This window comes from Scomber scombrus, chromosome 21 (assembly GCF_963691925.1).
Source record: "Scomber scombrus chromosome 21, fScoSco1.1, whole genome shotgun sequence".
Lineage (NCBI taxonomy): Eukaryota > Metazoa > Chordata > Actinopteri > Scombriformes > Scombridae > Scomber > Scomber scombrus.
This window is the reverse complement of record NC_084990.1, coordinates 5,592,711-5,607,121: the sequence shown is the minus strand read 5'-3', so window position 1 is coordinate 5,607,121 and position 14,411 is coordinate 5,592,711.

Sequence of the window (14,411 nt, the reverse complement as noted above, 5' to 3'; positions counted from 1 at the left end):
TAAAATGTAACTTAAAATATCATGTAAAATATCCCACATTAACTAGCCTCATCAAATATATTCCTGATGACATTTTGAGAAGTTTCTTTTTATGGGTAGTTTAGGAAGCCGGTGAGTATGAAGGTAGGAATAAGAAGCTCTGTAATTCCGGTAAACTGCCTTGAGAATCATCATCAGGAAGTAGATGCAGCGATTAATGTTGCTTCATAGTTCATTGAAGGCAGTCTAGTGGTTTGACATCTTTGGGTTTCTGTTCTCATATCAGGTTTGGAATCTTGTTTCAGGATCAACTCACATAATTATTTTTGCATCTGCCCCTATAAACTATAGATTACACATTAGTGTAATACTTACACTTGACTGTAGCTATGAAACACAATGCATTATGCCGGCTTACAGTGACTTATGATGCAATACTGTATGCATGCATGCATGAGCTGTATGTATTGTAAAGCATTGGTTTGTAGATATTATTAAGTATTATGCAGTCCAGATATGGACTTCATGGAAAAAGTTACCAAATTGAGAAAAAAAAAGTATTTAGTAGAACTAAACAGGTCAAACTACTGTTTAATTATAATTATAATAATACATTTGATTTATAAAGCACTTTAAAGCAAAAAAAGGAACTTTTTGAACTAAGAATTACCTCCATCAATGTATAGTGAAATGTAAAATAAAGTACACAAATGTTGGGCGTTAAGAACATTGACATCACTTTCATTTCTGTATATTGAAGCTAATACCACAGTCAGCTGCTGGTTAGCCTAGCTCAGCATAAAGACTATAAAAAAGGGGAAGCAGCTAAACTGACTGTCTTAGGGTATCACAATAAAAAAAATCAACATGTAAAAATGATGTGTGGTTTTACAGCAGATATATATATATATGAAGGACTGTCTTGGCTGAACACAGTGAAGAAATAGTAACTCTACAACTCAGTAAATAATGAAGAGTTCACATATACTGCTTAAATTGTTGCATTTTAAATAGTTACCATCTTATCATGAGGAAGTGTCTGACTATAACTCGGCAGTCTAGGCCCGGCAGTATTGTTGGTTACAGGTTTTGCTATCAGTAATAATTAATGATGATCAAGGGTAATATTAATTATCAAAATCAATACAATTATTAATAAGAATTAATAATAGTTGGGCACCACCCTGTCAAACAGGGAAAAGACAGCCAATTGGTTCAGTCTCAGTAAATATACTGAGCTATTAATTTGGAACTTTGGTTAATAATTAACTTAAAACAATAATAAAATGACCATATTAATAACTACTTAGAGTTGAAGGACTTTTTTTTTTTTTTTTTTAAAGATTTGTTTCAGGCACAGACACCTTTATTTGATAGTTGACAGACAGGAAATAATGGGAGAGAGGGGGGGGGGTGTTACATGCAGTACAGGTCCACTAGCCGGGATTCGAACCGGGGTCCACTGCGTACGTGGTGTACGTGGCATGCGCTCTATGCAAATTTATTTCCAAAAGCATTAATTGCCCTGTCAACAGGCTAGAGAGCATTCCCGCATTCTCTATAATTACTTTTCCCCAGCAGCCCTGCTCGGTGTGCAAACAGCAGCCACCACCCAGCAGCGAGTGCAGTACGGGTTCTGCCCTGTAACATCCACCAAGCTCTGCTCTCCTGAGAGCCTTTTAAATCCTACTCTTCCCTTCCCGGGATTTCTTTATTCTGCTTTTGTGCAATAGCTCTCTATTCAAAAATAAGAAGTAAATAAATACAGTGTCGTTTTGCCTTAGAACACACACATTGCATGAGATTAAGGAATTATTCCTGCAGGGCTCAAAGTCTTATCACCTTATCACTGCTTTGTAAACAAGGAGTGTCATGTTCAGCTCAAGTGAGACAGAGAAAGTACTTAAAGGTGTCACTACATGTGTTACCAGCTATTATTGAATCACCTGATAAGTGAATAAAAATAAATGACTCTTTTATGAAGGATGTACTCTAAATGATCATAGACACAGTTCATAGACATAAGTTCAAAGCTTGACATTGATATCTCTCTCTCCATCCCTCTCCCTTCGTCCTGCCCCTTGTTTTTCTTGTTTTGTTTTTTTCTAAATGCTGGCGTACAGTCAAACAGCAGGAAAGTCCCTGGTGTGGTGTGTGGGTTGAAACCAGCATATACTTTCACCATTCATACTGTCAGTCATTCTGATCCTCACATCAGCAAGAAGTAGTCTATTAGGTAAGTACTTCTCTTTCTAACAGGTGTTATTGATATTATTACTGGGATCTGAGGACAGATTATGTTGTATTGCTTTAAAGCACCTGAGGATCATTTGTGATTTGTGATATTGGATTATAGGAAAAAAAAGTTTTGCCTTTCTGCACTTGGAGCTGTTAATGAATCACTTAAAAGTTCATTCATGCATATATGGAGGATATTAAATGGACTAATATGCACAGTTTGCTCAGAGGCTTCAATGTATTCATGTCATTCACTTATGTAAAAGCAGCAATACAACAATGTGTTTGTAAAAGTTTAAAGTCATGCATCAGAATGTTAACTTAAGGAATCAACTATTATATATAAACTATAGAAGCATTGAGTAAAAGTTCTCATTATGCAGAATGGTTCCTTTCACAATGTTATAATAGTATATTACATTATTGGATTATTACTGTTGATGCATTTATGTGTAATCAGTACTGTAATGTTGTACCTGGTTGAGTCAGAGCCAGTATTAACTCTACTACATAGAGTTATGTGTAGTTTAAACCATATTTCAAGTGCTTTTAGCTCATTATATCTGTCCAACCATTTATCCATTACTTTTAACAACTTACTGTAAATGTTAACCCATTACTTTTATTACCTGTTACTGTTTACATTACCGTAATCCTGTTTATCCAACTGTTTAAATGATATAGTTGATGTGAGAGGTCGTTAATATGAAACCTGCATGGTTTATGAGTCATGTATAAAGCCTTGCAGCTGTTATCATAAACTTACTAAATGTAATCCAACCAGATTTAAGACATTACAGGTGTGATCACCATGCATACATACATGGTCAAATATTACAGTTGTTTCTAATTATTAATTTTTATATGAAAGATAATACTCTGTAGCTGAAGTGTTGCAGATGCAGTGAGTGATTATGACAGGTTTTAATGACTTCATAATACTTTATTGTCTTTAATAACAGTGTGCAGATATGTGTTGTGTTTCTCTCATCAGTTTATCTCTCTGCAGATCATAACTGCTGTTCACAATACAGTAAAAACTACCAGTGAAATATACAATGTAACTAAAAATATCATGTAAAATATCCCACATTAACTAGCCTCATCAAATATATTCTTTTTATGGGTAGTTAAGGAGGCGGGTAAATGTGAAGGTAGGAATTAAGGTAAACTCCCTCAATGAAAAATCCATGGACACAGGAAGTAGACGTAGTGATAAATGTTGCTTCACAGTTCATTGTGTAATAGTTTCACCATTTGGGTTTCTCTTTTTGGTTTCATTATTAACACACAGTATCATCATTACCTTCCTCTATAAACAATAGATCACACAATGCTTATACATTAGTTAACAGCATTACTTACAGCAGACTATCTGAAGACAGAGTCACAGTTATCTGTTACGCTTACTGAGAAAACTCCTGGCTTCTGACTGTAGCTATGAAACACAATGCATTATGCATGGTTAGAATGACTCTTATGATGCAATACTGTATGCATGCATGTGCTGCATGTATTGTAAAGCATTGGTTTGTAGATATTACTAATAGACAAACAAACAACATATTTAAAGGTAAACTCTTAAAGGGATAGTTTTTGGCAAAATGCTTTTTCTTTTTTTTTCTTTTTTTCTTTCTTTTTTTTTTTTTAGCTAGGAGTCAGATAAGACGATCGATATCACCCTCATATCTGTATATTGAATATAATGCAGGTGTTTAGCTAAGCTAAGCAGCTGCAGGAAGCAGGAGAACGTATGTGTAAAATGTCATGAACTCATTTGAATGGAAACATAAATCTTATCATTTAAGATTATTTGAGGAAATGTTTCACTTAAGACAAACAACAAATTTAATAAAAGTACTGTACACATCTGTCTTTCTTTCTTTCTTTCTTTCTTTCTTTCTTTCTTTCTTTCTTTCTTTCTTTCTTTCTTTCTTTCTTTCTTTCAGTTTGTGACGACAGCAGAACTTCAGGATGTTTTACATGTGGACATGTTTCATTCTGTTTTGTGCTGCTATTATTCTACAAAGCAGCACCTCAAATGCAGGTATGTTTTCATTGCTTATACCAGAAATATATATACATATACAATATATTAAGTATATTGTAAATGCATTATGCATGATTATCTATTAAGTAAATTACTGTCTTCTTTTCTCATTCAGAAGTGTCACTGAAGTGCAACAACACAGTGGAGGTTGTTGGAGAAGATGTGACACTGACCTGCAGAATAACTGACACATCTGGAGACAACTGTGAAGGTCTACAATATCAGTGGAGTAACTCACATGGTGTCATACAGTGTAATAGTTACCTGAATGAATACATCTGTGGTTGGGACAAACGGACTTCGGTGTATCTGACCATCTCAAATGTCATTGAAGAAGACAATTACACTGTTGCAGTACATACAAACTGTGGTTTTGCTCAGTCATCTGCAATGAAAGTACGAGTTCAGCCACACCACGATAGCGTATATGGTGAGTAGCTGTCAGTGTCTTAAAGTATTTTAGCAAATATGTTGAATGATTGTCTGCATTTATTCATCATCATTAAACCCACATGTTAAGATAATAACTGATTAACAATTTAACATTTTATCTTGCCAGGTGTATTCCCCAAGCCCACTGAACCATCGCTGAGCCACAGCCGTGTGATTCCCACCATTTTGGGTATTCTTGTTGCCATTGTTGTTGTGGGTTTTTTGTGTTTCCTGTTTATTACTAACAGAGGCAGACAAATCATCAACCGTATGAAAAAGGAAAAGACTCAAAGAGGAGACAGCAGTGGACTAGAAATGGAAAATGTGCTGAATGTCTGACAAATTCTGAAGGTTCTGTATAAGTGTCTGTTTGTGTTCAAATGTGTTACTCTTCACCCAGCAGGCTGTGTAGCTTCCTGTCTCTGAAAAATCTCATGATCATTTTCCATTTTTTATTGGGCTTTTTGTGGGGTCTTTGTACTTACTGTGACATGTAAATGTGATATTTTCTATTTGTACAGAATGAATGTTGCAAATAATGTGTTGAATTTGATTAAATGGTCACTCCATCAATTATATACATGAAGTTCAGTCTACTCATTATGTTTATGAAAGCAGCATTATAATGTCTTCTGTGGCTCTGGTGGGAGCTTCCTTACCAGCTCAGTGTTTGGTTTATCCGTCCCAGTGAAGAACCAGAGAGAGTTTTTATTTTAATGGTTCATATTTTCATTTATATTATTACTTTAAGTCTTTTCTTCCCATTCCACAAAGACAACCAGGATGAGTATTTTTGAGTTATACAGAAATGAAATTCAAGGACATGAAAATCATCAAAAAACCAACAAATATAACATCTATGTGAGATTGATCAGTATGTGTGTTGAATGTAGGTAAGCAGCATAATCCAGCCAGAACAGACTCTGTAGAGAATATTTATCATACATATACACATTAGCCATGATGATCATTAATGCACCTTCACACTTTATTACAGACAGATATAATGTCTCTGGAACTTTGAGAATTTCCTCAAAACATGAAATAATGTGATCAACACAATCTACTATAAAATTCAACATGTTATAATAACAATCTGCTCCACCAGTTTAAGTGGATTTATTTGCTGTTCTCCACTTGAGGCAGTTAATGAATAACTCAGAAGTGTATTCATGTGTGTAAGGAGGATATTAAGTTGATTCATATTTACAGTTCGCTGAGAGACAGATTCTCTCTCCGCTCTACTTTAGTTTTAACAGCCAAGTTATCTTTGGCTTTTTGCCTGTTAACATGTTATCAACTGAGCTTTCCTCCTCAACCAGACACAAAAGATATCAGACACAAATCTTAGGGGAGCGCGTGATTTCAACTTTGCTGCGGGTGGTAGCGAGCCGTCAACAAATAAACTGAAGGATTTAGCCTGATACAGTCTGAGTCCTATAGCTAATCCTCTCCACGCGAGAGCTACACCCTTCCTGGACACCACCCACAGCATCACACAGCAGGCTAAATCTCTCCTCAGCGGAGACATACACATGCCATAAAGGTACACCTGCAGGAACACTTAATCAACTCCCCATTTCCTCACCTCGGCTCAACAGCTCTAGCTGTGTAACCACACACCTACTCTCTGTTACCTCACTCACAGGCTCTACGCAGCTCAGGTAAACACCCATCTGTCAATCAATCAATCAATCAATCTTTATTTGTATAGCGCCAAATCACAACAAAGTTATCTCAAGGCACTTTACACATAGAGCAGGTCTAAACCATACTCTTCAGGTTTTAATTTTAAAGAAGACCCAACATTCCCATATGAGCAAGCACTTGGCGACAGTGGCAAGAAAAAACTCCCTTTTAACAGGAAGAAACCTCAGGCAGAACCAGGCTCAAAGTGGGAGAACATCTGCCTCGACCGGTTGGGGTAGAGAGGAGAGAGAGGAAGAATAGGAGAGAGAGAGAGAGGAAGGATAGGAGAGAGAAGCACATTGAAAATCAACATTGAAATTAGAAGCTCCGGGGCAGGAATCTATCATCCGGACGTCTACAGGCCCAGATTACCCGTGAGACGAGAAAGCACAGACAACTCTGGGGAAGAAGTTTAAGTTATTGAATGTATTAATGGTACACACATTCATGTAACTCTCTCCCACCAGACATTCGCACTTCTGACTTTGTCTCCACCTTTAAATCCCGCCTGAAAACACACTTATTCAGAGTGGCATACTCTGTCTCACACGAACGATGTAATCACATTCTTGTTTATTTATTGTACTATTGCACTATCTAGTCATATTCATATTTATTTATTTATTTATCTTTAAAAGTGCAATGTTCCACATCAGTGTTACCTGATTTATATTGTTTGATGTACTGTTGTTGTGTTAAGTGTGTCTTGTAAGGTGTCTTTGAGTGCTTTGAAAGGCACCTTTAAATAAAATGCATTATCGTTATTATTATTATTATTATTACACTACTCTTACTCTCATTGAGGAGGTAAAAGACAGGGGCAGGGCCAACGTGGTGGCCAGGGGTGGCACCATCTGATTGGCCACCCCAGGTACCCCCCCCCCCCCCCCCCCCCATTGCTGGAATGTATTTTCTTTTATGTACAATGTCTGACAACTGTTTAATCTTCCAGTGTAATATAACATCAGGCAGTACAACAGGTTTGGCATCAATACTGTGTCATTTATTATTATGTAGAGTCTAGATCGTTTTTTTTGTTGTTACTTTCTTAATTTTACCTTTTTTTACTTTTAGTTTACCACACCTCCTGTGCCCCCGGGCCTGGGCCCCCCATCAAAAATGTCTAGATCCACCCCTGGTAACAGAGGAGTTGTAAGCGTGCATGCTGTCATCATTAGGAGCACTACTCTCACTCACTACTCACTACTTTACAGGAAAACGAAACTAAATAAAACAACCACAGCCAACAGCACCTGCTCTAAAATAATAAGCAGGCTACAATTAATACAATAAATACATTTTTGCAGGATGATAGAAGACACTACGTTAATACAACTCCAGTATTGTGCAGGTGGTAATGGTCAGAAATCCAGGGGAGCGAGATTATGGAAACAGTGCCTCAGGGCTTTAAAGCACACTAACTGTCACTGCATGCTGTGCCAACAAGGAGTGTCATGTTCAGATCAATTATGAAAAGGGAAAGTATTTATAGATAGCCTTCCAATGAATGAAGTGATAAATTGCAAAAATAAAACTGACTTTTTCCATCCCTGCCCCTTTTTTTCTTTATTTGTTCAGACTTGTTTACAGTCACACCATGTAGTGTGTGGGTTGAAACCTGCATATATACTGTTACCAATCATGTTACTCCAGTCATTCTGAGGCTCACATCAGAACGGAGTAGTCTATCAGGTAAGTACTTCTCTTTCTGAGAGAGGTGTTATTGATATTATTACTGGGATCTGAGAACAGATGATGTTGTATTGCTGTAAAGCACCTGAGGATCATTTGTGATCTGTACTTGAAGCAGTTAATGAATCACTCATGCATAGTTCATTCATGTATATGGAGGATATTAAATGGAGTAATATGCACAGTTTGCTGAGAGACTTCAATGCATTCATATCCTTCACTTCAGTAAAAGCAGCAATTCAACAATGTGTAAAAGTTTAAAGTCATGCATCAGAATGTTAACTTAAAGAAACAACTATTATTATAAAATATTATATTATTATAAAAGTTCTCATTATGCAGAGTGGTTCCTTTCACAATGTTCTAATAGTATATTACATTATAGGATTATTATTGTTGATACATGTATGTGTAGTCAGTAATGTTGTAACTGGTTGAGTGAGAGCCAGTTGTAACATCTTGTAGTTTAAACCTGTCCATTTAAACCTTTTTTTTTCTTTCTTTTTTTTGTTTTAGCTTAACGTCTATCAGATTAGCTCAAGTATTCCTGTCTTCAGCCCCACACAGGTTGATGGTAAGTTACTACATAAAACTCATTCGTTTCATTAACTGTAACTGTTTAAATCATATAGTTGAAGTGAGAGACCTGCATGATTGTGCATTACACAGTGCAGTAAAAACTACCACTGAAATATAAAAATGTTTGTGAGGAAATGTTGAACTTAAGAAAATCAACAAATGAACTAAAAATTATTTATTTTTCTTTCTTTCTTTCTTTCTTTCTTTCTTTCTTTCTTTCTTTCTTTCTTTCTTTCTTTCTTTCTTTCTTTCTTTCTTTCTTTCTTTCTTTCTTTCTTTCAGTTTGTGACGACGGCAGAACTTCAGGATGTTTTACATGTGGACATGTTTCAGTCTGTTGTGTGCTGCTACTATTCTACAAAGCAGTGCTTCAGCTGAAGGTATTTTTAAATGATTTGTACCAGAAATACATATACATATACTTACATAAGCACTTTGAGCTGCATTATTGTATGAAAGGTGCTATACAAGTAAGCTATTATATACATATATAATGCATTATTTTTTATATCAATGATTGTCTTCTTTTCTCATTCAGAAGTGTCACTGAAGTGCAACGACACAGTGGAGGTTGATGATGGAGAAGATGTGACACTGAACTGCAGAATAACTGACATGACTGGAAACAACTGTAAAGGTGTAGAATATCACTGGAGTAACTCACATGGCAGCATACAGTGTAACAGTGACCTGAAGGAATACATCTGTGGTTGGGACAAACTGACTTATGTGTATCTGACCATCTCAAATGTCATCAAAGAGGAGAATTACACTGTTAGAGTACGTATGGACTGTGGTTTTGCTCAGTCTTCTGCAATAAAAGTACAAGTTCAAAAGCAATCCAGGAGAGGTGAGTAGCTGTCAGTGTCTTAAAGAATTTTAGCAAACATATATGAATGAGTATATGTGTGTATTTTTATGAATTGAAAGTCTTGGTCAGACATACATAGAACAATTTGGATGATAACTAATTAATAACATTTTATCTTGTCAGGTGACACAGAGCCATCAAAGAGCCAGAGCCGTGTGATTCCCACCATATTGGGTATTTTTATCACCACTGCTGCTGTTGGTTTTTTGTGTTTCCTGTTTATTACTAACAGAGGCAGACAAATCATCAACCGTATGAAAAAGGAAAAGACTCAAAGAGGAGACGATAGAGAAGCAGAAAAGGAAAAATGTGCTGATCCCTGACAAATTCTGAGGGTTGTGTATAAGTGTCTGTTTGTGTTCAAATATTTGTCTCTCTTCACCCGGCAGGCTGTGTAGCTTCCTGTCTCTGAAAAATCAGTTTTGTTTACATTTTTTGTTGAGCTTTTTATTTTCTTCCAGTAACATTTTCAGAAAACTTTGGGACTCTTTGTATATGTGCCTTGAATGTGAATGAATCATGTAAATAATAGGATTAATTTGAATAAAGGAACACTCCACCAATTATACACATGAAGTTCAGTCTATTCATTATGAAGAGCTCTATTCTACTGTTTGTAAAAACAGCATTATAATGACTGTCTCCTGTGGATCTGGTGGGAGCTTCCTTCAGTCTGAGAAAATAACTCCTGATGATGTAATCAGGGTTACCACACCTTAGCCGTGAAATCTACAAAAAGAAAAAACATAATAATGATGGAAAGCCTGCGTTACAAGTCAGGGTGAAGTCTAATAAAAGATTCCAATGAAGTGCAGTGCCAAAACAAGTAATTAATGAGTTCAATCAATAACTGTATTTTTATATCATTTGAAATATCATGGGGTTTTGGAGAGTTGGCAAGACATAAGAAACTATTTTAAGACTGCACCCAGGGCTTTTATATGCATTAACCAGTCTTTTTCACAGTTTTTTAAAAGAATATGATTTTTTATTTTTTTTAAATTAACAAACAACTTTTTAAATGGGATATGTTTGGTTTTGGAGAGCAATTTGAAGACTTCACCTTGTACTTTTGTAAATTTTGACAAGACAGTTTTTTAACTTCTAAGGTAAAGAGATAAGATAACTTTATTGTCTCTTACAAAGTCACAGAAAAGGCTCAGTAATTCACATATGTTTAAAACACACACTTATAGTAAAAACTACAACTGACAAGAACAATATTAAACAGGACAGAGAACAGCACCTATTTTAGTTCAGTATAGTTGTTTTTTCCAAGTCAGTGGGATTTTCAAGCATTGACCTGATATGACTTCAAGTTCAATTAAAAATTAAAAATTAAAAAATCTTTATATTATATATTATATTATATTATTATTCCACAAAGTGGTTGTCAGCCTTCCTTGGGTCAACATAAAATATTGAAAATAATTTAAACGTGCATAGTGTTGACCCATTACTTGACACATTTCATACCTGTGATTAAAAAAAAGATTACATACCTGTTACTACACCTGTTCTAGGCCAAAATGACATTGTATTAATTGATTGTAGCCTATTTATCATTATAGAACAGGTGTTGTCGGCTGTGGTTGTTTTATTTTGTTTCATTTTCCTATGTAACACACTGATGAGGCGCAGTGCTCCTTGATGTAAGCTAGTAGTGTAGAGAGTAACACAGTGAACCTGTGAGTGAGGTAGAAGAGAGTACTGTAGGTGTATGGTTACACCTGTGTTGATTAAACAGGTGTGCGGAGTTCAGAGAAGACTATTGAGAAGAAGCAGTTGAGCCAACTTATTTTTGTACCAGACAGTCATTTCACATACACAGTAAATAATGTGTATTCCCTGCAGGACAACAGACGACACTAAATTAATACAACTCCAGTATTGTGCAGGTGGTAATGGTCAGAAATCTAGCAGGATGAGATTATGGAAACAGTGCCTCAGGGCTTTAAAGCACACTAACTGTCACTGCATGCTGTGCCAACAAGGAGTGTCATGTTCAGATCAGATATGAGTGAAGGTATTTACAGATGTAATAGTATTTGTTCCCAGCTGTCAGATGAGTCGCATAAATGCATCTGAATGCCTGTCCCTGCTCCTTGTTTTCTTTATTTGTGCAGTGGTGTGTGGATAATGCATGAGTTTGAAGCTGGATATATTTACTTTACATTGATGTTACCCCAGTCATTCTGAGCCTCACATCAGCACAGAGTAAGCTATCAGGTAAGTTCTTTCTCTTTTTGAGAGAGGTGTTATTGATATTATTACAGGGATCTGAGGACAGATGATGTTGTATTGCTGTAAAGCACCTGAGGATCATTTGTGATTTGTGATATTAGACTATACAAATAAAACTCACTTAGAAAAAAGTTATTGCAAGTTTTTGCTTTTCTGCACTTGAAGCAGTTAATGAATCACTAAAAGTTCATTCATGCATATATGGAGGATATTAAATGGAATAATATGCACACTTTGCTGAGAGACTTCAATGCATTCAACAATGTGTTTGTAAAAGTTTAAAGTCATGCATCAGAATGTTAATTTAAGGAATCAACTATTATATATAAACTATAGAAGCATTGAGTAAAAGTTCTCCTTATGCAGAATGGTTCCTTTCACAATGTTATAATAGTATATTACATTACTTGATTATTATTGTTGATACATGTATGTGTAATCAGTGTTGTAATGTTGTACCTGGTTGAGTCAGAGCCAGTATTAACTATACTACATACATAGGTGTGTAATTTAAACCCGTGCTTTTAAACCTTCTCTATCAGATTAGTTCAAGTACTCCTGTCTTCAGCCCGACCCCTCATGTTCAAAACGTTATTCATTTCAAACTATTTTAAAGTTGATGTTAAGTTACACTACATAACACTCATTAGTTTCATTAACTGTAACTGTATAAATAACACTTTTGTCCAACTGTTTGAATTATATAGTTGATGTGAGGTTTCATGCTACATTTGAACAATTGGCTGGACTAAACCCCGGCAGCTGTTGTCATAAGCTTGCAAAATGTAATGCAACAAGATTTGCATACATACATGGTCAAATATTACACTTGTTTATAATTATTTACTTTTATATGAACGATAATATTCCAAACTAATAAATGAGTACTGTGAAGCCAAAGTGTTGCAGATGCAGTGTTTGGTTATGACAGGTTTTAATGACTTCATGACACTTTATTGTCTTTTATGTGTAGATATGTGTTGTGTTTCTCTCATCAGTTCATCTCTCTGCTGCTCATAACTTACACAATACAGTAGAAACTACCACTGAAATATATAATGTTTGTGTTTGTGACGACAGCAGAACTTCAGGATGTCTTCCATGTGGACATGTTTCAGTCTGTTGTGTGTTGCTACTATTCTACAAAGCAGCACCTCAAATGCAGGTATTTTTACATGGTTGTACCAGAAAATACATATACATGTAAAATATATATTAAGTATATTTCAAATGCATGTATGTATTATTATTTATATTAATGATTGTCTTCTTTTCTCATTCAGAAGTGTCACTGAAGTGCAACAACACAGTGGAGGTTGTTGCTGGAATACATACAACACTGAACTGCAGTATAACGGACATTACTAGAGAGAACTGTAAAGGTCTACAATATCAGTGGAGTAACTCACATGGTGACATACAGTGTAACAGTGACCTGAAGGAATACATCTGTGGTTGGGACAAACTGTCTTATGTGTATCTGACCATCTCAAATGTCATCAAAGAGGAGAATTACACTGTTGCAGTACATACAAACTGTGGTATTACTACATCTGCAGTCATCCATGGTGAGTAGCTGTCAATGTCAAGTATTTAGCAAATATATACAAATGAGTGTATGTGTGCATTATTTTCATCTTGTTCCAACTTGTTCATGTCTTAGAACAAGTTGGATTTAATAACATGTTAATATAATGATAACTGATTAATAACATTTTATCTTGCCAGGTGAATCTGCCAAGCCACCAAAGAGCTATGTGATTCCCACCATATTGGGTATTTTTGTCACCACTGCTGCTGTTGTGGGTTTTTTGTGTTTCCTGTTTATTACTAACAGAGGCAGACAAATCATCAGCCGTATGAAAAAGGAAAAGACTCAAAGAGGAAACGAAATGGAAAATGTGCCTGTGATCAGTTTTGTTTAAATTGTGTATTGAGCTTTTTATTTTTCTTCCAATGACTTTTTCAGAATTCTTTGGGGGTTTTTGTAAATAGTGTGTCATGTAAATATGACATTTTCTATTCGTATGGAATGAATCATGTAAATAATATGATTAATTTGAATAAAGGAACACTCCACCAATTATACACATGAAGTTCAGTCTACTTATTATGAAGAGCTCTATTCTACTGTTTGTAAAAACAGCATTATAATGACTGTCTCCTGTGGATCTGGTGGGAGCTTCCTTCAGTCTGAGAAAATAACACCTGATGATGTAATCAGGGTTACCACACCTTAGCCTTGAAATCTACAAAAAGAAAAAGAATAATAATGATGAAAAGCCTGTGTTACAAGCTTTGGCATGTTCTTTGATAGTCAGGGTGAAGTCTAATAAAAGATGCTACTGAAGTGCAGTGCCAAAACAAGTAATTAATGAGTTCAATCAATAATTTTATTTTTATATAATTTGAAATATCATGGGGTTTTGGAGAGTTGGCAAGACTTAAGAAACCATTTTAAGACGGCACCCAGGGCTTTTATATGCATTAACCAGCCTTTTTCACAGTTATTTGTCTTTTTACAGACTGAAAGATTAGTAGACTAGTAGAATATGAAAAAAACAAATTTAAATAATCAATTTAGTTTCACATTATTGTAAATTGAATATCTTTGGTTTTGGAGAGTTTCTAAGACAA